Here is a 23,046-nt window from a genome sequence, read left to right on the forward strand (position 1 = left end):
CAAATTCCTCTTATGAGATTGTCTTGGGAGAAAATCGCCTTCTCTATGCCCTGCGGACTCTGAGCTGAGAGCCATGCCCTTCAGCCTACACAACACAGCAGCCATCTTCTAAAGGTTGATGGATGAGATTCTATGACCACATACAGATTATGTGGCCATCTAGTTAGCCAATGTAGTAATATTCGTCCATGACTGGGAGTCACATTTAGAGAAAGTGACAGCTGTTCTGCTACTTAAAAGCTGCTGGGCTAACAGCAAACCTGACAAAATGTGTCTCCTTCTTGCTGAAAGTACAATACCTAGAGTACCTCCTGAGAGACGGGGTGATCAAAACCTTAATTGATAAGATGCAGGCCTTGAGAGACTGTCCCACCCCTATGACCTAAAAACAGGCGTTGTCCATTTTAGGCCTAGCTGGCTATTATAGAAAATTTGTAGTGATGTTTGCCACGTTAGCAGCACCCCAGAAAGTATGACGGAGTGCTGAATGCAGGCAGCATTCCAAAAAATTAAAGAGATTCCATGCAATCAACTAGTCTTATGGCCCCCAGACTTTGAGAGACCTTGTATAGTCCAAACTGACGCTTCAGAAATCATCAAAAGGCCAGTACTGTCCCAAGAATATAAAAAAAGGGGAGCTTCTGGTGTTATACTTAAATCACAAGTTGCTTGTCCATGAAAGAGCCTACACAATAATTGAAAAGGAGTGTCTCACAGTAAAGGGGTCCATTTTCCACTAGGCAACCATTTTCAATGAAATGACCAAGCACGCTCCACTGAAGTGGCTGGACCATATGAAGGACACGAGTGCAAGAGTTATGAGAGGGTATCTTGGCCTGCAGCCTTACACCTTATTGGTGGATTATCACTCTAGCCATCAGAGTAAGAATGTAGATTTCTTCTCCCAGGAAAGGGAGAGCAACGCTTCCACAGAGAATGCTCCCACTTTCTTCCAAAGAGAGGAGGTGTCAGGGACCAGACCAGCTGCTGGCCTCCTCCCTGACTTAACTTCACTGTTAGACAACCAAGAAGCCCAGCTGCACTGTTTTATACTGACAGAGTGGTCACAGCCCCTGATTGGCTTCTCCTTTAGCGGCTCTGCATATAAGCCTGGCCCGTACAGTGGATCAGGGGCTGCTGAATATGTACCATGTCTACAGCTGTGTTTGCCCTTGTTCCAGTCCCTGCTCAACCCTGCTTCCAGTTCCTGCTCCTGCTTGTTCCCCTCTGGCTTCAGACTTCTGGCTTTGATCCCCGGCCCTGCCTCTGGCTTATGATTCCAGCTTACCTTCTGGCATTTGGCCACTATCTCTCTGTACTGACCTTTGCTCATTTCCTGAACTCTGCCCATGCTGTACGCTGCTCAAACCAGTAGGCTGAACTCTTGCTTCCACCACTAGGCCTGACCACCTACAGCCCAGTCAGCTACAGTAAGTCTGGCATGGGGCCTATGCACCTCATGCTGGTTTGGTAACTGAAGGGTTAATACAGAAATTGCCTTCCTGCTCAGCCAGAGCTGACTGGCAGCCCCACAGCAACTATAAGGGTAAAAGGGCTGTAAGAGAGGAGGGGGGCCGGGATGGCTGCCAGAGAGGCAGAAGGACTGATGTTCCTGCCAACAAACTGCTGAGAAGCTAACTCAGAGAAGCCAACACACCAGAGAAAAACAGCAAGAGGTTGGAAAGCCCACCAAAGTAGGCAACAGCTCTGGGAACAAGGGACTTGAGAAGGGTTAACTTTGGTTGCTCTGAACCAGGGCCTGACTGGGACCCAGCTCTTCCCCAGACTAAGAAGGGAGAGGGAAAATGGTCATGGACTACAAGTGTTAGACATAGGCTGGAGGAGAGACTCTGAGACCATTGGTCTTTGAGTTCCTTATTTTTGAACTTTTCTGTTAACCATGAAAGGGGGTAGACTGAGCAGTGATTTAGCAGGAGAGCTGGGCCACATAAGACAACAGACTGTCTTGATGCCAAAAGTGCTGGAGAGGGCACTAGAATGAAAGGACCACCCTACAGTACTACATCTGGACACAAAGAGGCACTCAGAGGTGAAGGGTGCTCCTACATTGCCCACACGTGGCATACACAAGAGGGCTTTTACCAGCACAAACAAAAGACAAGAGAAATCCATTGAAACGTGTGTCAAGATATAACGCTGTAACTTTGGGGCTAGTAAAAGTGAACACAGTTGAGACAGACTTGTGGTTGGTATTTCTGAAAAGGACTGATGGGAGGATCTCCAGTGATAAACAAATTGGCCTCTAGAGAATGCCACCAAGATGACACATCACTAAGAAGTCAGGTCAAGAGGCTGCTCAAGTAGTTGAGGCAGACGTCACTAAAATATTCTCAAGCAACAAACGGACACAGACAAAGGAAGCATACACAATTAAATACACAAAGAGATCACAAAAGCAGCACATACGTGAAGCTGAAATGCAAAATGCAAAAAATGGCATAAGAAAAAGACCATTTTGCAGTCGTGCTGGACAAAAGGTATTGAGAGCCATTCTTCTTAGGCTCAGTTACTTGTGCTGATAACACTGATGAACCCCGGAAAGTGGATTTGCCAATTCATGGTAAACTGAGGAGATTTAAAATAGACACAGGAGCTAATGCATCACTATACAATGGTCTTCATTACCAATCCAAACTAAAATCACAAAAGTTATCCAGTATAGCTCAGTGGACAAAATGGACTTGAAAGGGCAGTTTACAAATGAGACAACATACAATGACTATTTGTCAATGTTAAGAGTATAGGAAGGTCATAGGTTAACAACCTGTTGCGTTGTAATGTTGTAACAATAGAACTGATACACAAGATTGAAGGGAGTGTTTGGGAAATATAGCGAGAGTTCTGTGGCACCTTACAGATTAACACATTTATTTGGGCATAAACTTTCGTGGGCAGAAACCCACTTCGTCGGGTGCATCACATTTGGGAAATATGTGTCTCTGGAATTGCGAGTCAGTGAGGACAAAGCTGAAGGGGCAATTCCCTGTAGTATTAACAAAGATCACAGAGTCCCATTTCTTCTCAAGATCAAGGAGGAATTAGGTGGAAAGGTTCAAATGCAACAACAACAGAATCTACAGAATGGACCAGGTTGGGAATGTAAGAATACAAGTTGACCAGAAACCAATTAACAAAACGGGAATGGGAGTGATATGCCCATTTAACAATAGAGGATATAATCCCAAAGCTAGCAGGTGTGCATGTTTCCCCATTAATTGATACTTCAAGCGGACTTTGGTAGAACCTACTGCATCCAAATGGTGCCAAGTTCACATCTGTGAATTACTTTGGCAAGTATGCTTTTTTTTTTTTTTTTTTTGGTCATATAGCTTTTTGGTATTAGCAGTACTCCCAAAATATTTCAGCACTAAAGGCCTAATTCAGAAAATCATTCTTACACATGGCAGTGCATAAGCATGTGCTTAGGTTAAAGGAAGTCAATAGGACTTAAGCACATGCTTAAGTGCTCTTCTGAATAGGATTGACTTGAGCATGTGCCTAAGTGCATTCGTGAATAAGGACCTAAATTACCAAAGTAATGCAGGGGCAGCACATGCATGCTATTTTGATTTATGCTGATACAGAGGGAAACATGAGAAACACTTGTCTGTCCCATGACTGTTCTTGTGTGAAATGAAACATATGATAAAGACAATTATACTACTTGATAATTCTTTGAGTTTCACTGTTTCCTTAAAGTAAGGTTGTCTATATAATTACTTAACAGAGTAATGTTTACCTATGCCAGAATGAAAAAGAAAACAAAATGGGTTTTTTGTTTCTCCAAAGCAGTATATTGTATAAAGTACCAGCCGCCTCAAATTGTTCCTTACAAGTCATAAAAAGAAGAGATACTAAATCCTAATGCTTCCCCATAGATTGTAATATTTCTCTTCCCTATTTTATATGTAATATGAAACTTTTATGAATCATTCTATATAAAAAAGCTTGAAGAAATTGTTACAGTTGTACAGTTAAATACACAGGAAATGAGCATGTTTTATGGAAAGACCTCAAAATAGCAGATATCCTAACCAATCACCAAATGACACAACAAATTCAAAATATATTCACCTGCTGGAAGAAGGAGAAGCAATTATAGGGGTCACAGAAACCTATGTGGCTAATGTTCTTTGGAAAAAAAGTCAAAACAGACAAACTACATAGGCAGACCAAAAGCTCCTGTTGTAATCCATGTTGGGTTAAAGGGCCAATATATTAAAATATTCCTCAAAAATGTGTCTTCTAAACAAAAAGAAATCACTTACTAGATTTTAAGAGCATGCTGCTTTATAAGCATAGGATAGAAATCCATAAGCCTGGAGAGGAAATTGTAAATAAAATACAGGATGGTCCCCAGGGCATTAGAAAGTGCAGATAAGACAGAGACTATGACTCTGTAAGCACGTAGAACAAGTAAAGAATCCTGAGAACCTGTGCGTTCTGCCAGGTCAATAAGACAACACAAAAGGGAAGAACCATTGGTAACACCATCTGGGTCTAACAGGCCAGGGGAGAGGAGTGGGTGCCGACCACTGAGCTAGATAGACAGAAATCTCTAGCTGCAAGAGTATTACTCAGGATACTTAGAGATTGCATGCTTGCTAGATATAAGAAGACTGACTGTTATTGGAAGGGTTAAGAGTATATTTGCTTGCTGGGAAATTCCAGAGGAACAAAAAATGGGCCACTATATATAGGGCAAGATTTCAACGCTTTCAAGGCAAGATATAATTTCCAGCACATTACCACCAGCCCTCAATATCCCCAATCAAATGCAGGGGCTGAAAGAGATGTGCAGACAGCTATAAAAATCATATGGCCAGATGACCGGTGCTTGGCACTGTTAACTTACAGATCAATTCCCCTATGTAAGTAGGAGATACTTGTTGCAGCTATGGATCCCACATTATAGAAGAGTTTGCAATCTAAATAGCCAATGTTCAAACAAATCCAATGCATAGATAAGAAAGATGGGGAGATAAAAGCATTGTTATGACTAGTGCAATTGCCTGAGAACCTTCACAGAGTTTAGATGAAGCAGAGATGAACAGTATTTGCAGTAGTCAAAGGAAAAAGTATCTCATCAAGATGACATTACTGCCCGGAGTGCCTCACATTAATCATTTAATTAATTAATTAATTAATTAATTAAACTGAAACAGTGACTTAGACAGCACTGCTGTCAGGGCCAAGCATATTCTGAGATTCCATGGTCAGAGAATTTGTCATGGGATCCATCTTTTATGGAGGAATTGATCCAAACTTCAATTTAAAAAAAAAAATGTCTCTATACCTTCTGGTTGAGGAAAAGAAAAAACAACAAAACCATTCAAAATACCTCTTGAAAACATGAACCAAATGTACACTAAAGCAGTGTATTCTTCCTGTGTCTGTAGCAGTCTGAAGTAATTGCGCTGAGACCTGCCCCATCCATCTTACTTGGCTGTCTGATCTTAAAGATGATCATTTAAATGACAACATTGTCAACTACTTCACTGCTGATCATTTTAGCAGAAATAGTCAGCTAATCCATTTATTTGACAATCCCAGACTGCCTCCCAAACTTCTCTAGGTGCCAAGAGCCCTAAATGCTTCATATTCAATTGCCAAAACATCCAGCTTTGTTCCTGACAACTTCTAGACTACAATAGCCCCTGAATAGCATGATGACCTTGTGGTTAAGACACTAAAGTGGGACTTAGGGGATCTGAGTTCAGTTCCTGGTTCTTTGTCTTTTATGACCTTGACTTCCTGTATGAATTTAAAAAAAACGAAAGTTCCGTAGCACTTTAAAGACTAACAACTTTAATTTCAGTAGGCATAAGCTTTCGTGGGTTGCACCCCACTTCCTCAGATGCAGTTGGTAGAAATAATATAGCAAATACAGGCAACATATATATAATATGAATTTAGGTAAGTTAGAAAGGGTCTCTGTGGCTCATACACCAATTGGTAAAACGGGGATGATACCACTACTTTTCACCCAACTTTTGCCTGTCTTGTTTATTTACACTGTAAGCTCTTTGGGGCAGACACTGTCTCTGATTACATGTTAGTACTGTGCCCAGCACAGTGGGGCCCTGATCTTGGTTGTGGTCTGTAGGTACTACTGTAAAAAGCAATTCTTATAAGTTGTCAATACAGAAGTCTTTGGAATATCAACAATGTGGGATCAATGTAAAATAAATTGAATTTAATATCCGAATAGATCATACATGGGCTATTATACTGATTACATTATTCAATTTTATATTTAATTGATTAAAAGCCTATCATCTCAAATTTAAATAAAGCTGCTACAGAATTTCCAGTTTGCTACATCAGAGTGCCACTGAGGACCTTCCACAACATTTAAGACCTCTGGCAATGAACATCATGAGGCCTTGTTTCCACTAGACCCACCTATCTTGTACAAATCTGGGAAGAAGGGTAATAACACAAAAAGAGAACAGTATCAATGGCAACAATTTCCAGACCGTATACACTGGGGGCTCTTCCCAATCAGAAACCTCAAAGTAAAATGTTTTATTTAAAGAAAAAATATTGTCACAGCAGGACAAAAACAATTTTCAAAGGCACAAATGTAGTCTTTATGAAAAGTATGTTGCTTCTATCTGCCATCCATTTTCATCCACTGACCTAGAAGTGTGAGGCTCCATATTACATTTCCATTCTCTTAGCCATCCATGGTCCCATGCTACGGGCTTTTAATTGTAATTTTGATTCTCTGTGTAATCATAATATCCACTGCAGGACTGGATTGCTGTTATTGTTCAATTTAAATAGTATAATATACACAAAGAGGTGACATTTGCTTTGCAATTTTGTTCATGTACACTTAAAAAGTTAATTCCAGCTCTAGAGATATTACCATCCTCGTTGTATTCTACTTGAATATCTCTAAAACCAGAAGGAACATTTTAAGTGCAACCACCACAGTATTCCATATAACTCTGTAAAGAGAAGCAATACTTTAGGACATTATATACTCTTGTAATTGCCCAAAGAATGAACTACACATAATAATGTAAGCTCACTATGATAAATACTTTATTGGAGACTGGGCTAATTTCTACTCACTTTACTCATGCTAGTATTTCAACTGAAGTACATGAAGACCACTACTCAGACTTAGTTATGTGAGCAGGATTTGACTGCCAATCATAAAAAGACTTTGCAAGGTACCTTACATACAATTATGAAATATAATTATGCCTTTGGACTATGGGAGAGGAATATATGTATGCAATTAGATTATTATGTAAAACTTTTGTATGTGAACATTTATTCCTCTTTGATAGTCAGTTTTTCCACTGATAATGTAGTAGATAATTCACTCAGCTAGTCAACGTAGGAAGAAAAGGAGGAAGTATCTGACTTCAACCTAAAAAAAGTGACTTTGAATGTGTGGTTTTGGTCCAAAAAGGGTTGTTTTGTTGTATTTCATTCTTTTCCAGCAATGATAGCCAAATCAAATTCAAAACACCTGCCTATACTACAAGCTCACCCTACTGCATAATTAAAAAATGTAGCTGTGCTCTCTCAGCTTCTGCAACATCACCAGAAATAACGATTCAGGAATCAGAACCTTCCTGGTCACTCAGTTGATTGTGCAATAGGCAGAATAGAAAGCAGCTCCAGCTCCCTTTTCACATCTATATTGGCTGTGCAGTGCTGACAGTATTAGAAATTGTTTTTGTCAATATACTATCCAGATATGACTCAGAAGACATATGGAGAGTAGATACAGTACAGTATCAAGATACCATTTTTAAAGAGTCACTTTTCTGTTCATAACCACACTTAAGAAAAAAAAAGCTGCTAAACTGATGCAAACTGTCATTAACGCATCTTCTCTTGGTTGTTAACAACCACCTCCTGTCCTGTAACCTAGTTTTTTTTTTTTTGGTTTTTTTTTAATGTGTTACTGTGAAAAAATTCTGTGCTGGTAAGACTTTTAGATTAGTCTGACTGACCATTGAGCACTGTTTATTCTATAAAAAGTAAATCTAAAATCAAAAGCTGTAAAACAATAAAATTAGGAGCAAAATACATCAGCTTGGCTTGTAATCCAAACACATTGTTAAGGTTTCAGTGTTTTATGGAGGGGTTATGTTGTATTAAAATATATTTTAAAAATAATACGTATCCTTTTGCATTCTATCTTTGGATGCATTTACCGTTGGGTAGATGTGTGAGTAACATTGCCATTTGCTATGCTTTATACTGCAAACTATCTGGTGGCTTAAAATTCATACTAGAAAGCAACAGTAGATGGCCTACTTCTCACAGAAACTGAGACTTAGGGAAAGCCACATTGTGCCATAGGGACGGGAAGCACACACACAGCCTTCATTATTAATTGGCATCCATAAGAAAGAGCAAGCAGAAACAAGACTAGGAAAAGAAAGAGGCAACTTCTCCCCAGAAACATAAGGAAAGCACAAAAAACAGAAGTAATAAAACATTAAATAACAGGGATACAAAAGCCAATGTGATCCTGAATTTGCAATCATTTATTGATAAAGATAATGGAAACAACAGAAGTGTGAACACAAAAGTTGATGGTCTTCTATTTTATGTGTGGAAAGGGATGCACAGAAAGTTTCTGGGGTACCTAAATAAGAAACATCTGGAAGTCTTCCTAAGTATCATTTTCTATATAACTAACTGTAAAGGGGTGGTTGGGCTCTTACTGAAACAGTGTTTCGTTTTTGGGGGTGTTTTTGGCTGACCCTCTTGCAATACCAGGAGAAAGGGGAAGGACTGAAGAAGAGTAAAGATCCTGAAACTGAAAGGTCCCTAGGGCCAATGGGGAGAGGTCAGTGCTCCAAGTCAGCCGGATTGACAGGACAGGCAGGCCAATGTGGGAGTCAAGAACCAAGGGCCCATCTTCCATGTGAGCTGGGGCTGCCTGGGCAGAGCCTGGCAGAATGCAACAGTCTGGGCAGCCAGAGTAGTGACCTGCAGCCAAAGCAGCAGCTGGAGCTGGAGAGCACTGGAGGGATAGTGGTGGGATGATTTGCCTGCTCTCACAGCAGGGTTGTGAGCACTGGTCTACGGAGAGAGGAAGAGATGGGCTTCTCCCACAGTCTGTCAAGAGGACATTAAGTGCCAAACCCAGAGGGGGATGAGGCCTGACAACAAGGCCAGAACTGAAGTGGAGAACAAGCTCTGTCACATAGAACCCAAACCCATCCTGGCCGAGTGCCACATCCCCAACACCATAGCAGCACATCCAGCTCAGGAAGAAGATGCTGGATGTGTAAATTTGTTGTAACTCTTAATGTTTTTTGCACTTTCAAGACTGCTGCATTGAACCTTGCCTAAGTCATTTCCTCACAATGCTTATGCTGTGAAGTAGTCTTTAATCCCACAAAGAAATAGTTTTTGGTATAAATAATTTGTACATATGCTTAAGTGAATTGCAGTGATTACAAGTTAAAAGGGTAGCAAGTCAGTTAGGAGTATCCTGGAATAGGGACACCCTCATCCCTGCCCAGAGTTGCCCATGGAGAAACTGAAGTAAACACCCAGGAATGCCTGGGCTCCATCCTCCCTGTGTGATGCGAGTCCTGTTCACATGGAGTTGAGAGAAAAAGCCAAGGTGGGCAGGCATCAGGGTGAAGTGAATCAGGGCAGAAACTCACATCCTTTTATTCCTCACTTCAGCCGGGGTACTGTGTACATAAAGAAATTCCCCTACTACAGTGGGACAAATCCCCTTACAAACTGGCATCAGAAACAGAATCTTATCCACAGGGTCTGCCCATTTGGTTTATTGCTTAATTGGTTAAGTTCTAGGCAATGCTGTCCAGTGCAGAGTCTTTGTAGGTACCAGGTATGGTTGAGAGTCCCACCATGGCTAACACTGAAGAGTTACTGGAACAGTTCATTGATCTTCAGAGCAGACTCTCAGACCAAGCTGAGACATTACAGCAAGCTAGAACTGAGCAGAGGGAAGTTTATTGGCCAAGGCAGTAATAGACCAGCAAGCAGCTGCAACTAAGAAGCCTCCTACCATTTAAGTTCCATGAGACCAGAAGATCTCAGAGTGCAGTGGCTTCCCAACTAAGACAGGGGACATCACAATAAAAGAATAGATCACATCAGTAAAGGTAGCTCTATGGGTGTTGACAATACTTGAAGAAGATCATGTGGATTTTGTGGAAAAGCATTTCAAAGGCCAGGCCAGACCCAGGGTGAAGGTCATGGCAACAGCTGACAAGACAAACAGAGAGAAGATATTTCAGCTTTTCTTAGAAGAGTATTGAGACAAAGTGCCCACTGGAATTAGCATCAAGGAATTTTATGAAAGGACATAGAATCCAGGTGAGACCAATCAGGCCAACGCATGCAACCTCCAAGAGAAAATGAGCAAGATGGAGTACCAGGACCCATGACAAGTTCCAGATGAGGATCTGATGTGGAAGGAGCAGTTGGTGATGCGGCTCAGGGGTTATTCCTTCTGGCATAAAATGAAGAGGAAAGCTGAGAAGGAGCCAGATAAGAAATTCCACAATTTCATGTAAGCTGTCATTATGTGGTCTGAGGAAGAGGAGATCCTTGTGAAGGGTGATGCTGGGCCCAACCCCTGTACAAAGAATGAAGATGTAGTGAATTCAGCTGCCATGGAAAGAGCTTCTTCACAGACACAATTCATGTTAGAAAATTTACATGAGGCTATCCAGAAACTGGCTGTACAGCAGGGAGAGATACTGAAGATGGTGATGAAGGTGATAAAGGAGCATACATCAAGAAGTATACCGAAGTATTCAAACAATCTCCTCTGAAGGACAGTTAGGGATGGTACATTTCCTACACATGTGAGAAACTTGAGCATACTAGCCCCTCAAGAAGGAAATCAAAGTCTCAGGTGCCCAAAGACAGTGAGACATTGAGAACAAATGGCCCATCTACAGGAGAAGGCCAAACAGGGGCAGAAGAATTCCTAGACCTGTCCTTGTTGGAAAGTCAGCCTGCAAACAGTGTTGACAGGAACTCAGACAGCGCCAGTGTATCTAGCAACATCTGTAAGCAAACTTTGGAGACTGCTTAACTGCTGAAGTATTTATAGCAGGGGTGAAGACCAGCTGTTTGTTAGATACTGGCTCAGAAGTCACCACCATTACTGAGTCACATTTTCAAAAATATTTCACGGATAAGGAGCCATCTATGCACAAAACATGGTTTGTATGTCTAATAGCAACTAATGGACTGGCAATCCCCATGGTGGGATGCCTCAAAGCAGATGTAGAGTTCCAGGGTCAGACACTGCCAGAAAAATGCAAATTCATACTGAAAGACACAGTCTCTGAAGGAAGTCCTATGGGAGATGGAGTCTCAGCGATTCCAGGGATGAACATCAATAGTGAGCTGAAAGAGCTACTGTTGCCAAGAGAAGGAACCAGGAGGGTGTGTTAAAGTGACCAGAAGACAGAAAGTGGTCATTCCTCCCTGGAGTGAGAAGATCACTGATGGACACTGCTGGGTACCAGGAAATACTGACGGACAGGCTTGTAGAGCCTATGTCTGGGGCAAGCCTAACTAATGGGTTCCTAATAAGTCAATGTACTGGCTAATGTCATCAAAGGAAGAGTACCAGTGAGACTCCTAAACTCAAGTGTGAAGGCTGTGAACTTATATCCGCAAACCAGAGTTGCAGAGGCACAATGGCCTGAGGAAGGGTCCCTCAGGTGGAGGTGACCTTTGAAGAGAATGGAGATCAGCTGTGGGTGACAAGATGGGAGAAGGTAGTACAAGTTGCCTCTTCTCAAGAAAGATATGGTAGGAAACTTCCAGTTCCAATTCAAGCAGGGCTCCAAGGGCTGTCTCCTGCACAGGTGGCCAACTTAAGAGTGTTACTAGATAAGCATTGAGAAGTCTTTTCTAAGGATGAGTGAGATTTCAATTATAGCACCACAGTGATGCATTGTATACCTCCTGGGGACATCACCCCAATAAAGCAGTCATCAGAGAATTTTGCCACAAGTTTTTCAGAAGGTTAAAATGCATGCCCAGAATCTGGTATTGCAAGGTGTTCTTAAGGAAAGCCACAGTCCCTGAGCATCGCCTGCAGTACCTGTGATCAAAAAGGATAGCAGAGTATAGTTCTGCTGTGATTTTAGGAAATTGAATGAAGTGACATGCAAGGACGTCTACCCACTGTCCTGGATGGAAGAACCATTAGATAGACTGGGAAATGTGAGAGTGGCCTCAATCTGTCTTTGGGCCATTTCCAAGTAGCAGTGGAGGAACAAGACAGGGAAAAGACTGCCGTGATGATTCCTTTTGGACCGTCTGAATGGACACATATGCCATTTGGCTTATGCAGCGAGCCCACTACGTTCCAGAGGCTAATGAAGGGAGCACTGGGAGACTACATTTTGGACCTCTTGTTGATGTATCTAGATGATATTATTGTGTTCTCCAGAGACTTCAAAAGTCATATGGAGGAAAAGCTGGATTCGGTCTTCACATGTTTGAAGGAGCATGGCTTGAAACTGACATCTAGCTAGTGTTGCTTTCTACAAACAGAAGTCAAATTCTTGGGCCATGTGATCTCCAGAGACGGCATCCAGATAGAAGAAGAAAAGATCAAGACATTGAAAAACTGGCCTGTTCCTAAGAATGCCAAACAAGTGAGACAGGTATTGGGTTGCATGAGTAACTACAGACAATTTTGTTCCAAAATTCCCACACATTGCTGCACCTTTACATTGGGTAGTGGGCCATCAAGGCCAAAAGAAGGGGAAGGACCAAGGTCTACAATTTGCATGGGACAACACATGTCAAGAAGCCTTCAATGAGATAAGACAGCAGTTAATGACACCGCCTGTACTCGCATACCCTGATTTCAGTTTGCCTTTCATAGTGACCACAGATGGGATCCTTCACAGCCTGAGCACAAAACTCAGTCAAAAGCAAAGGGGGTGGGGGGACTGAACATGTGGTTGCATATGGGAGCCATGGGTTAAGGCGTTTAGAGAAAACCTACAAGAACTACAGCGCCTTTCAGCTGGAGCTGCTTGCCCTTAAGTGGCCCATCACATAAAAGTTTAAAGACTATTTAATGTATTCGAAGTTCATGGTGGTATCAGACCACAATCCTCTCCAAAACCCAGGAACTGCCAACCTGAGTGCTGTTGAGCTTATATGGGTGGCCCAGCATGCAGAATTTGCTTTTGAAATGCATTACAAGCCATGAAATCAAAACATCAATGCTGACATTCTGTCTCGACTGCCCCAATGGAGGAACAGGAGGAGAGACATTTCCTAGTAATCCCTGAAGATGTTATGTGGACCTGCCTGTGGCTGGAGCAGCCTGAACCTGAGAGTGATAGAGGTGTAAAGAATGCTTCCCAGAATGCAGTGGGGGGCAAGGGGAATCCTGTGTCTTCCAGGAATGGCGCAGTATTTCAGGGTAATCCTGGGAAGAGATTTGGGGTCCTGTGGCAGCAGAGTGACATCAGATCAGTCCTAGCAGAAGTCATGAAGCAAATAAGACCTTTCTGGACATTTGGAACCAAGCATCCACAATCCAAGAAATTAATTCAGCAGTGGGAATGGTTTAAATTACACCAGGGAGTGGTATTTAAGACCCAAGAGACAGAGAAGAGGTGAGGCAACTGGTTGTGCCAGTATCACTATAAAAGAAAGTTTATGAGACTAAAGATGATCACGGAGAGCACTTTGGAGATATGAGCACCCTCGAGATGATGATGAGAAGTTACTACTGCCCTGTGGTGGATAGTGATGTCCAGTCCTGGGTTAAGCAATGCAAGCAATGTGCCCTAGCTAAGGACATATTTCTTCATACCAGTGCTCCTTTAACTTGCACCAGCATTACAGACCCAATGGAAGTCTTGGCAATCGACTGCACCCAGCCAAAAAGGTCTTCAGATGGACATGAAAATGTATTTGTCCTCACTGACATGTCTACCTGAATTGTGTAAACTATATGGCATTGTTAAGAGCCAGACAATGCCCTGCCGCCCACAAGGAGATGCTCGGTGTGTAAGATTTAATAGGACAATGCATGATGTGTTAAGGATCCTTCCGCCCAAAAAGTAGCGAACCTGGAAGGAGCACCTCCCTGAGTTCATATGGGCTTACAGCTGCCATGTTCACTCTTCCACAGGTAACCCTCCTTTTTACCTCATGTTCGGCAGAGATCCCAGGTTGCCACTGGACATCTTGACTAAAGAAGGTCCTGAGAAGGAAGATGTGACCAACATGACCAACCAGAATTAACAGGAGGCATCAAGTACAAAGCCAGAAGGAGGAGCTAGATGGGGATATAGTTCTAATGCCACAGACTCAGCACCGAGGAGAACAAGGTAGGGCAAACCCAAACCCTAATGAAAACAGCCAGATCCCTCAAATTGACCAAATGTTGCCCAGAGACAGGGGAATTGAAAATGCAGCTAATGAGCCATTCAGTGTTAAGCAGGTCCCAGCAAACTAAGAAGGGTGTACTGCCCATTATAGATGATTATGTTATTGGTTCTATGTGTTGTTGTAAAGAATATTATCATGTATTGTACACACAGAAGTGAAAATATAATGTTAAATATGTTAGATGTTCCTCTGTCAATCGTTAAAGTTTCTATTAATGTAGGACTTAGATGTGCTGATGTCAGCATTCTGGTGGTGGCAGAATTTTAGCAAGGGGGAATGTAACGGGCTTGTTTTCCCCTTCCTGAAACTTAGTGTGTATCTTTTTTGTTTTGTTTTTCTTTGTTGGCCCTCTCACAATACCAGAAGAAAGAGGAGTCAGAATCCTGAGACTGGCAGATCCCCAGGGCCAATGGGGAGAAGCCAGCACTTCCACTCAGGGGATTGACAGGGCGGGCAGGCCAATGAGGGAGTCAAGAGTCCAAGGCCCATCCTTCACATGAGCTGGGGCTGCCAGAGTAGAGTGAGGCAGAGTCAGGGAGAATGCAGCAGGCCAGACAGCCAGAGCAGTAGCTCAGAATCAGAGCAGCAACCGGAGCTGAAGAAGCATCGGCGCGATAGTAGTGCGGTGAGACTCCCACTCTCGCAGCAGGCTCATCTGTGCTGGTCTAGAGAGAGAGGAAGAGATGGGCCTCTTTCCTAAAATCTGTCAAAAGGGCATTAAGTGTCAGACCCAAAGGAGGATGTGGCCTACAGGAAGACCACCGATGGTGGAGAACAAGTTCTGTCACAAAGAGCCCAAACCTATCCCCGCCGAGTGCCACACCGCAGCATCGCAGCAGCACATCCAGCTCCAGACAGAAGATACCAGACTTGTAAATTTTGTTGTAACTGTCAAGTTTTTTGCACTTTCAAGACTGTTGCATTGAACTTTATCCAACCCATTTCCCCACAGTGCTTATGCTGTGAAGTGCTCTTTAATCCCCCAAAGAAACGGTTTTAGGTGTAAATAAATTGTATATATGTTTAAATGAATTGCAGAGATTACAGGTTAAAAGGGTAACAAATGAGTTAAGAGTATCCCACAAAGGGACTGAGGTAAAACACCCAGGAACCCCTGGGCTCAGTCTTCCCAGCATGATGTTAGTCCTGTTCACATGGGACTGGGAGGGAAAGTCAAGGTGGAGAGGTTCTGGGGTGAAGTGAATCAGGGCAGGAACTCAGACCCCTTCGTCATTTGGTTTAGCTGGGGTACTGTGAACATAGAGAAAAATTCTCCTACTATGGTGGGCCAAATCCCCTGCTTACCTACCAATACCTCACTTAATACAGATGAAAAAGAAAGCACAGAAAATTTCCATTCTGAAATCTATTCTTAAAATTTGTTCTCATTTTCACAAGGTATGTGTGCAATTACTACACGACAGACTAGCCAAAAAGCTATAAAAGCCATAATTTGCTGGAAGGAAGTCTTCATTATAACGGGCCTGCTTGTCCTTTCATTTATGCTATTGACTTCACTGAAGTTATTGCTGATTTACATAGGTCACTAAGTCTTTTGAATGTCTGACTTGACTTCCTCTATCAGATGGTGTTCTCAGTCTACAAATTTCTGACTTTTGTCTATCAACGGTTACAAAAGAACTCCAGAAATATTTATGTAGGTTCCCAAAGCACTTGCAACACTGAAAAACCCACATAGATGAATGCAGATGTAATATAACATGCAATCTGAAAAGTTATTACCAATAAATTTTATTTATTTTTACATTAATGTTTTTAATCATCATTTAGAAACAGAAAGAAAATATGTTTGGTACTAATGCTGGAAATTAAAATGATGTTCTTAAGTTATTTAGATAATTGCAGTCACCTGTTTATTTGTCTTACTCTATAATCCTGAGTAGGCATGGCACATTCTTTCAAAATTAAGGCCCTAATATATGTGTAGTTCCATCGACTCCATGGAAATACTCATGAGCATAAGGGATTCAGGAATGTTATAGGCATTCACAGCTCTGTTTAATATGTGATTTTATAAACCCTTGAATATCCATGGACCATGAGAGCTACAAGGTGTAAAATGGAGGTGATGCGTTTTCTCTTGGCCTAAAAGGAGTGACTTTTCTTGCCATTCTTTTGGCACCATCTGCTGACAACTACAAAAAGGAGCAACACAGGTCTGATATCACAGAAGAACTATAACAAGTATGAAGTTTTGCCATCTATTCTATAGTAAGCTCCCCAAGAGTGGGACAGAAATGAAGGGAAGCAGAACAGTAAGGAGTGGGTTCATGCCCCTTTGAAAAATTCTACTAATGCACTTGTTTTGAGATTTTCATTTTTTTAATGGGCAATTAAAATATCACTCCACTATTTTATTATAATAATGGAATAGTGGAAAATATAGGTGAGTACATCTTGTGCCTGGACTAAGTGTCTGTGACAGTTTTACAAGGGTGGGTTAACTACAGGTCATTTGTAAAAAGAAACTTCTAGTAAAGGAGGAGGATGAGTGATTTAGGACCATGGCTGGAGCCATTTGTCACTGTTTTACAGCTAGTAAAATTTCATGCATTTTAAAGACCAAAGGCCTGATTCTCCATCCCATCGAGTAAATGGCTACATAAACTGCAGGGCAGTGGAATATTAGACCCCATAGGCCTCTCACTTGCACTTGTGTAAATCAGGTGTGACTCCATTTAAGTTACCAAAAATCAATGCAGATTCAGATTTTAAGGCCAGAAGGGACCATTGTGATCATGTGATCTGACCTCCTGTATAACAGGCCATAGAATCTAATACTGAGTTTTTCTCTAGAGGTTTTCATCAACTGATCTCAAACTATTTTACAAAGGAAAATAACATTCATTAGCCCCTATTATGCATGATGAGATCAGGGTATAGAGATGGAAAGTGATGTGCCCAAGGTCACACAGCAGGTCAGTGCAAGAATGGAAACAGAACCCAGGCTTCTTGAGTCCCACTCTAGTAAGCTGTCTATTATAGCACACTGCCTCCCTAATTACACATACACCAGAGCAAACTTTTTAGGAGAGGAGAATTAGGCCCTACCAGCCAAATTCAGTTTTCATTTGAACCAACATAAATTCAGAGTACCACCAATGACGACAACAGCAGCATTACTTTGGGTTTATTCTAGTGTAAATGAGAGAAAAATCTGGACTTTTGTCCATACTGAATTCAGTGTGAAGGTGCACCTCAGCCAGAGAACACATTTAAAAGGAGCAACACGCAACAAAAGCCTCTCTCTTTGCCAGAGGGCACATATTATAATAACCGCACTCTCCTTAATAAACCATGTGTATAGATAGAGCAAATCATTTTCTTTGTGTAGTATCATTTTGGGAGGCATATTGCTATTTCTTGACATATTATTGTATATAAATGAAGCACTCCAGAAAAAAAATGTTTGCCTGTGTTTAGGTTGATTTGTCCTGTTTACTATTATTGATCTAATTTGTCTCATATTTTTATCGCATCCTGTTTTAAATCAATTTAAAAAATTAATAAATAACTCCAACTCTTGCCTTGGAAACACAAGCTGTCAGAAGCTGAGATGAAAGGAAGCTTATAGTCTGCGGAGTGACAAAATTAAGTGGGAGAGATATTCTGTACTGTGTAGACCTATGCCATACAATAAAATAACCTGCTATATTGCTCTTTCTGTATTACTCTTAAGGCTGTGATGTTAATAACCTGCTATAGGTTAAATGGATGCAGATAGATGCACAAGAGGTTTCTTATTTTCTGTACTGTGCCTTGGAAAAAAAAAATATATAATTTTATTTATTTATTTAGGAGAGCATTGTTTCATCACATACACTGTGCTTGTTCACTGCTTGTTCATACACTGTGCTTCTTCACTGCTAAATATAGATTAATAGATTTGGGCTGTCCTTTCATCCCTTGCAAAGTGTAAGACAAGTACAGTCCGGGTTTAAGCACATGCAACTTTGCTTATGGTCAAGGAATTGGTCCACTTCCCCCAGGGCTGAATTTGACCCTAGTGCACTCTGCAGAAACAAAACATAGTGCTGTTGTTTCAGAACTAATGAAATAACAGCCTTTCTATAACACATGTTCAGCTTCTGTTGTATTCTGTTTTTGCAGTTGGGAAGCCCCAAGGCATAGCTCTCCCTTCCAAGCCATATAAAAACAAAGAGGGGTTGCCACAAAAAAGAACCACTGCTCAAGTGTGGAGGATTTTCCATCATTCATGACCAACATTTCATCCAGTTTATACCCCTTTCTTCCCATCCTTATATTATACAGCTGCACTCTATAGTACCCTACTACTGGAAGCATGAAGCATTAAGGTTACTGTTGATTTTCCCTTACCTTTAGATAGAGATCATTACTTACTTTAGACCCCATAGCAGGGTCCTCCAAGACTGGGCCACCATGAGAACTTGAAATCTAGTTTGCACCTGAATGCAACTGAATCTCCGTATTCGGCAGTCCTCATTTACACAAAACTCCTACTTCCACGTATATGACTTAGTCGTTGATGTTTGCTACTGGCTGAGCTACCTACATGCACTCTAGAGCATGGAAGGTGATGGGAGGCTGTGAAGTCATGACCCTCTTCATATATTCCTGAGTTCCTCAGCATGGAGGGCCTCTGCTTAGCATAGAGGAGCTTTTCTTCATTAACTCTTGAGTGGATTTCCCCTAGCCTTACTTCTGTTCTTCTATCTACCCTCTCATGGATCTCCAGCTCATTGCAAGGTCCTCCACAGGACACTGAAGATGGGGTATAAAATGGCATGGAATTAAGTAGTCGACTGTCCTTTTTGCATGGCTATCCTTGTACCGACCCTCAGTACATGATCTGTTTTTTCAGATTAATTAAAATGTAAATTTTCAGGAGGGTGGCCTGCCTTTATGGCACTACATTTTTGTTCCAGAAGTTCACTTGCAGGTACAAATCAGAGTAGCAACACCTTTAATTACCTTGATTGCAGGTATAAATCAGGAATTTAGAAGTCTGACTACTCAGATTTACACTCACAATTTATTTTGCAGGAGCAAAAATATAGGTGCAGATTTTCAGTCACAAACTGTACCCTCAATTAAGGGAGCCTGGAATCTGACTAAAAATATATACCCCTAAATGACCTGACATGCAAGAAGTCTGTGGCATAAGCAGTGTTAGAACCCAGTTTTCCTGACTCCCCCTCTTGTGTCGTTAGCACTCTTCTTCCCTTACTCACATATACAAAATTATATACGAGAGAGTCTATGTTAAAGCGACCTGTCAATTTAAATTTTGCCTCAAATCTAAACATAACAAAACTTTATTTATAAAATATCAATTTTTTCCGAATTTGTTTATGTCCTTTCAAACCAGCCAATTTTAAACAATAAACATTCCTCTGCAGCATATGAAACCCAAACATTACAGCAACAAGAACCCAAAAATGAAACTAACCAAAAAAGTAAAACCTACTTCCTTGATTTTCATTGTCTAATCTGAGGGAAATGCAAACAGCAAACAAAGAACACAAATAGTAGAATGTATTTTAAAAATATTATTTTGATCATCTAAAATGTTACTGATAACACAGGTAAAGAAAGATGTTTGTTTATAACATATAGTTTTAAGTTGGCAGTGTCCCTTCCAGGTTTTTAACAAACCCAGAAAAAGCAGGAACAAATAATAGTTAAGAATTAAGGCTCGTATTTGCAAAATGGCCTAAGAAAGTTAAACACCAACTCCTAGCCCTTTTGAAAGTCCCAGTCTAAGGGTCTAATCTTTCCTCAAGATAAATTCCCATTAAAATGAATGGAAGTTTTGCCTGAGTAACGATTGCAGACTTACCAGACTTTCAAGAGCTCGACACAGCAACAGCTCACAACAGGCAAATATTAAGGATGAACACATAGTGCCCACATTATGGATTTCATTCTGAACTGTTGTTTGTTTTTTTAACATACTTTGATAGTGTGTGTCGGTGATGGTGTGAGGAGTATGGATTTAGTATTTTTGTGTATTATCCTGTATTTACTCCTTATTACAGTTTCCATAAGTAAGTAAAAGATCACTGTAATACATAGTTATGCACTTTACAATTATTCTGTAGTCTGGTGCAATTGCTGTAAATAGGTGCAGAGACATCAATAATTAATGAAGACTGAGCAGGAAGGGGTTAACAATAAGAAAAATATGTCATTGCACATGGATTTTAAAGTTCAATATCTCAGATGTAAATGAAGCATCAGCAAAGATATACAAAAATCCCTGACACCCAAAATTGTTTTTAAATTATGCAAGTGCGAAAAGAAAATAAATTCTGGCTACTTTCTTTTAGTTAATTGTTATTACATTGTAAACATCAAGGATGCAAGACATTCTCCCCACCCCATGTGCACAAATCCTAATGACAACAGTGGGAGCTGCATACATATATCTTGGGGATGACTGACTGCTAAAAGAGTTTTGTTACAGAATAAAAGCTTTCCCCCTGAACGTTATGTTTTGTTTGCAGGTTCATGTAGAATTACAGACAGCCAAATTGATTCTTTTTTTTAATTTTAGAAGGAAAAAAAGTATTTGTTCAGGTTCATAATAGAAATGGCATATTCATAATTGTAAATACCTCTAAGGAAGCTTGAACAAACAAACACCCATTTACTTAACTCAGCAGACGATAATAGAAATTCAATAAATTAATTTGTGGAAACTTAGATATGAATAGACTGGGAATGTGTTGAGTTTACCTTAGCTAACATGCACTCTTTACATATCTGAAAGTAGTCAAAAAAGGGAAAACATCTTCCATAAGAGAAGGAAGGAACATGAAACAGCACACTTAGGAGGTATTTCATGTAAATAGACAATATGCACACATCACTTCACTAAGTGCCAAATTTTTGCTCACACTGAGTACTATTTAGTCATGATGAGTAGTACTTACACAAGTAGATCCATTGAATTCAAGGTCCCAGTCTTATGTTTGTCTTAGCTTAGTTAAAGGCCTACCTTAGGGCCCATTTGGGCAAACCATACTTACAGTGAGTAGTACAGGACTTATTCATATGACTCCTACTGATGTAAAGAGCTTTGTGCACGGGATGCAGGATTAGACCCTAAGAAACTAGGCGAGGTAAAATAAATACCACCCTAATCAACAACAGTGCAGTATACATTTCCTGAATAAAAGTTCTAGTCTTGTGGATTGCCAACAGTTTTGATTCTTGAGCTGACAAATTCTGACTATACATGAGAATGAGTAATGGTTACTTTGCTAGAAATAAGAAAGGTTTTTCTGTAACATACAAGAGGTGGTCAGGTATAACACTGAACACTTGATGTTTCCCTTCATGAATACCAACTTAGTTGCCACCAACTTCCTAGTGGACACTTTTAATAGACCACAGCACCTCTACTCAGTAATCAATTTTTACCAGTTCCATTAAGAACTGCATTAAGGTACAACAGTATAATAAACGTTGTTCTCGGCAGTCCTACTTCCCTCACTCCAAAAAGATTTCTTTACCAAAAGAAACTCTCGGGCCCAGAGTATTTCTTGCCTTCCCTGAGTTCCCAATACAACTTCTCATGAAGTTAATGTGAGCTAGCTTCAAGGGAAGCTGGAATGGGTCCTTGCTTTTCTAGTACTTCAGCATTAATTGTTATCATTATTTCCTTTCTGAGAATTTCAGTGTACTTTACAAAAAATGGAATGTTAAGTCTAAGAAACTTGGAAAGTAGGAAATTGTACTCATTATGCAGATGGCCAAACAGAAGCACAGAATGGCAAAGGGTTTTGCCCAGGGTCACATAGTGAGTCAGTGGCAAAGCTGCAGTGAGAACACCATACTGGTAATTTAGCAAAGTTCATGTTTTTGATGACACAGTATGACTGACTCCTAATAATCTAGGGAGTGTCCCTGACAGACCATTAGCACACAGATATTAAGACTTAGCAAATTACATTATAAAATATATACAAAATTAAATAGACCTATGAAAATATAAAATGTTGCAGTCACTAGTGCATTAACTGCTTCAACTATAAAGACTACATAAATGCAAGGGCTACAGTATGTGACTGTTTATTATGAAACTGTATTCTATGCTTTACACTTTGTATTTTTTCCCAACTATCTTGAAAAAATGCCTTCCATTTCTAAAAAGCCCTAAAGGACTAAGTAAAGTGAGCTCAGGCCACTGGCTCAGCATGTCTGGAAGGCTTTGGAGAGTGCACAGTTAGATTCAGAGAACAACACCACCGAGAACTCATAAATTGTCATTCTTGGGTGCGTGCTTTCAGTCTGAGTATCCTCCTGGTGATTTGCCTGTGTAATTTTAAAGCGCACATCTTACAGCCTGGATCCTTTGTGGTGTTGTACTTTAAAAATAGCCTGACATTTTAGAGTCCATAAAACTGAAAGTGCTCAGGGTGCTTTTGGCTCCATTGTCTCCCTGACAGAATGAAGGTAAGAAACGTTCATTCATAAACTAAGCCTTTGGTGGAAGGGGCCATATACCAAGGAACACCACAGGTGTCTGAGTTGTAACTTGCAGAGTAGCCTGGGAACTTTGCATGTTTCACCATTTTCAAATTGTGACTCATTTATGTATTTAAAAAAAAAGTT

Source organism: Emydura macquarii, unplaced genomic scaffold, assembly GCF_026122565.2.
Source record: "Emydura macquarii macquarii isolate MOO-44397 ecotype Brisbane River unplaced genomic scaffold, CSIRO-AGI_Emac_v2 contig_705, whole genome shotgun sequence".
Lineage (NCBI taxonomy): Eukaryota > Metazoa > Chordata > Testudines > Chelidae > Emydura > Emydura macquarii.